This window comes from Benincasa hispida, chromosome 1, assembly GCF_009727055.1.
Source record: "Benincasa hispida cultivar B227 chromosome 1, ASM972705v1, whole genome shotgun sequence".
In the NCBI taxonomy this organism is placed as follows: domain Eukaryota; kingdom Viridiplantae; phylum Streptophyta; class Magnoliopsida; order Cucurbitales; family Cucurbitaceae; genus Benincasa; species Benincasa hispida.
The window spans coordinates 1,613,452-1,618,284 of record NC_052349.1 but is presented as its reverse complement, the minus strand read 5'-3'; positions in this window follow the sequence as shown (position 1 = coordinate 1,618,284).

Below are 4,833 nucleotides of genomic sequence, written 5' to 3'. Positions count from 1 at the left end.
TTTTTTTTAATAAGTCGAGGGTTGAAAATTCGACCTAGATAGGTCAAATTTTGAACCCTCAACCTTCCTTTCATTTGTACGACAAACTTTGAACCCTCGACCTTGCCCTTCCTAACATTATTATTGAGTCTGTTTAATATCATTCTAGAGACATTCCTCTATCAAAAGATCGTATTTCTAAATTTTCATAAGGTCCCCTGGAATTCCTTCCAAAGCTTGTTGGATAATTTTCACGGATTTTGTCATCTCAGCAAGTCTGACTAAATAACGAGCTAATGAATCTCCTTCTTTTTGCCACTGAACTTCCCAATCAAATTCGAGAGCGAGAGCAAGAATACCGTACAAATTTTCCATTTTTTTTTCTTTTTTAATCATTACACATTCCACCTTCTTCTTTCTTTCTTCCTTCTTTTTTTTTTATTTTCTAGTTTATAAAAACAATTTCTAAAAATATTTTATTATTTTATTTAAACTCTAAAAAGAATAAATTAAAAAATAATAATAAAAATTAAAAAATGTAAATTAAATATCTCATTTTATAAAAATAATTACACAAATCAATGTGTCCACAAGGCGGACGTCGTCGATTTCGAGCTGATTGTCGTCGTCGACTTCGACTTGAGGTTGCTCGGGTTCTTCTTGATGTTGCTCTGGTACCTCTGCAGGCGCTTCATAATATAAATATTCATTATGCTCTCCACGACTCGACCATGTCCATGCACGTATGAAAACGAAGGACCAGCCTCTGAGTCATAATGTCCTGAACCAAATGCTGGCATCATCATCATCAGACTAACATAATCAGTTTGACTCTGTGTCTGCATCATAGGGGACAATTCTTCCACATTATATGCAACCTCATCAAACTCATCATCTTCCCGAACAGGTCTTTACGTTAGAAGCTGATGGAGGAACAATAGGTATATCGTACTATAAAGATTTCCTCTATATAGCTTTGGTTTCATTACATATAGCAAGAACCTGGTTCGGATCATTCGCAACTCACGGAGTCTACTGTTATTCGATCTCTGTGAATTATAAAACAATTAGACAATATTTAAAATAAATTTAAATTAAAAATAATTAATAATAATTAATTCATTACCAGATGACCCACAGCTGCTCCCGGACGAGTGACGTAGCGCCTTGTGATATTATTATACCAATAAATATATTTGGAGTGGCATCTGTATCAAACTGTTCAAGAGAAACCCCACTGCAATAAACCTTGCACGATAGTGCCATCGCACTACCAAATGTGCAACTTTTTCGGACCAATCTCCAGTCCTTAGGTCAATATCATGCAGTACGGGTTCAGTATTATAATAGGTGATGAGACATCCTGCTGAAAACCGATTTGTCTCATCACCCTATCAGGAAGATGCCATTCACCAATATGAAAACATATGAGAGGACTCATCGTCCGCTATATGTTTTGACCATTCGTACAAAATTAGGCAAATTATGCATAATAATTTTTGTACGGCTCCCAAATAACCTGAAACAAAAAATATTATATTAGAGAATATTCAGAACAATTACAATAAAAATGTGAATAAAATAATCAATTAGGTTTAGTGTAATGTACCTGTTCAGGTTGAAGCAGATCAGACATGTATCTATACTGGTTGACTATAGTGTGGTTGTCCTAGTCACACAAAATTTGTCTCTCCACCTAAATTTTTTAAATTGATAATTAAGAATTAAATTAACTAGATCAGTGATATAAAAATTAATATTGAATTAAAATAACATACCGAGAACCGTAGGCTGCGTCCAACTAACTGAGCGTCATTGACATGATGTAGCTGTGGAGTTATTTTTGGAATACGCTCCCAAGCCTATAGTTGCAAAAGTATGAGAGACCCAGCTATCTCTCGAACCTCAGGTCTTGTTGCTTTGCATAGTTGTCTATACAACCATGCCAAGCATGCTCAACCCCACGAATATCGCCCCGCATCATGGAGGTTAGCTAACAGTGGCAGGAACATCAAGTGAACAAAATGACTTGATTTATCTGAAAAACAGACCTTCCACCCATCATTTGTAGTACATATGGCTCGCGCATATCTTATGACGGTTTCCTCGTCTGCATCATCTGTGAGCTCAGAAATTGTGTTTCTACATATTAAACTTAACCTCGATTCTTTAATCTTGTCGGCAAGGTAGGGTCGCACTGAGGTACAGTTGACAAACTTCTAACCAGTCATCATACATCACTCCGGTGAATCGACTCACCGTCAACAGGTAACCCCAACAACACTTCTATGTCGTGTAGAGTGATAGTGCACTCTCTAACAGACATATGGAATGTATGTGTCTCGGGCCTCCATCTCTCGACCAAGGCTGTGATCAGAGGCCAGTCCAACTGAATAAATCCTAATCTGACAACCCCATAGATCCAAATGTGTGCAGTAGCGGTAGCATCGAGGGTGGAGCGGAATAGTGTGCTGGAGAACTGCCTCTCGACGTCTGCAAGATATTTCTCCAGTAGTACGATCTCATCATACAACATATGATCGATGAATGGACTGGTCGTACAAAACAATCGGGATCAACAGGTCTTGGGTTTAAAGCCATGATCTGGAAAAAAAAATATTAAATTGACTTAAATTGAATAGTAGAGAAAAATATGAGGGTAAATAGAATAATGTAACTTTATTGATTACAATAAAAAAAAAAAATGAATATCAATAGATTATTATAAAAAATTGAATATACAAATATTATAATAAAAAATTGAATTATAAATATATAATAAAAAAAAAATTGAATATACACTAAAATGAATATATAATAACAAAATTATTTATTTTTCAATCCTTAACTATCTGGAACCCGTCTTAGTAATGAAGGACACTTCCTTCGATTATGTCCTAACTGGTACATATTTGAATCCTCTATCATGTGCTTGAGTCCATTGCTTTAAATTAATGTTGTCAAAAAAAACTCGGACAGCTCCGATTTATTTCTTTGATATCTTCAATTGCTTTGTTGAACTTTTGAATTTGAAACTGACACCCGGCACGATAAACATAAATTTTCAATGAATTAAATTTATACTTTTTATTAAAGTTGATGACGATATGTTGTAAGCAGAAACAATAGTGACATTTCGGTCCCGTCCAACTATTTGTTGGGTTGTTCACCGCTATAATTATACCAGCATGTCGATCTGAAATTAAACACATCTCTTCGTGTGTTATAATTTCTCTCAGGTGTTTCAGGAACCATCCCCATGAGTCTACAGACTCTTCATCAGCAATGACAAACACAAGTGGAAGTAGATGGCCATTCGAGTCAACTGATGTAGCAATCAACAGTTTTCCTCTATATTTGCCGTACAAATGTGTACATCTATCTGAATGATATGCCGACATTTATTAAAAGCTTCTATACAAGGACCAAATGCCCAAAATATAGAAGTTAGAATAACGTGGCCTTCAGTAAGCGTTTCTTTAACTCTCCACTCTACTCATGTTCCAGGATTGGTCTGTTTAACCATATGTAACCACCTAGACAACAATTTGTAAGACTCATCCCAATCACTGAACACTTTAGCCAACGCTTTTCTTTTTCCCTCCCATACCCTATGGTAAGGAACATGATATTCAAACTTTGATTTGATGCCGGACTGCAGTTGTGCCACACTGATAGATGGTTTTTCTCTTATGGCGTCACAGAACTCCAGTGCAATCATTGATGAATCCAATTGTATGTGACTTTGACTTAGTTCTGAATAAAAACATGTATGCTGCTCATTATACTTAGTGATCTCAAACAAGTCATGCGATTTTTTTCTTTATTGCACGAAGTCTCCACTTGCAACCTTCCTCCCACTTCTCACACCGAATTGTCCAAATCATCGTTGTAGATTCAACAACCTCGTATGGTGCGTGACACTTTATTGCAAAACATTTGACCACGTGTTGTAGCATTTCCTTATCTTGACAAATCATTCCTTTATACAATTGCATATTGTCAATGTTTACAGGAGCTACAATTGGGTCAGGTTCCTGAATGCTATCCAATATATTCATATCCAAATTATTGAATGTATCTGAAAGCATCTCATGTTCACGACCATCAAAATCCAACTCTTCAAATTCGTCATCCGTTTATGTTCTGAAGTCTCTGTACAGGTTGTTAGCCGTCATATATTCATTATCACATGGCGATGCAACTGACTCCGGATCAGGATCGATACGTTGAGTTGGATCTTCAAACTAGTTAAATGATGTATCAGGATCCACCCCTATCATACTTACATTTACATACAAATGCACTACATTTGGCACTGATATTGCCATCGAGAACATCAAGTTTATAGCTTGTGCATTCGAAATAGGGAATGACATATATCTTATTGATCTTGATGGTTCAAGATTGGGATGTCTATATATTATTTCTATCTGATTTTCTCTAATATCTACACTAAGTAACATCCCAATCATTTGAATGAATTGTTTAAATACAATTCCATTATTCACATTTACAATAAAACTCCCACTTGGTGGTTGGTCATACTCAACTCCATCAATACCATCAATCATATTACCATTTGTAAATAACAAAAATCCCAATCATTTGCCTGCCATTTTCTAAAAAAAAAATCAATTTTTTGTATTATACTTTTTATAAGAAATATATTAAAAAATATTAAATTTTTTAGTTTATAAACATAAACTTTATAAGTTTTATGAACATCAGCTTTTTAAACATAACAATAAATTAAATTTTTTATAACTATTTTTAAACATAACAATAAATTAAACTTTTTATAACTATTTTTAAACATAACAATAAATTAAACTTTTTATAACTATTTTTAAA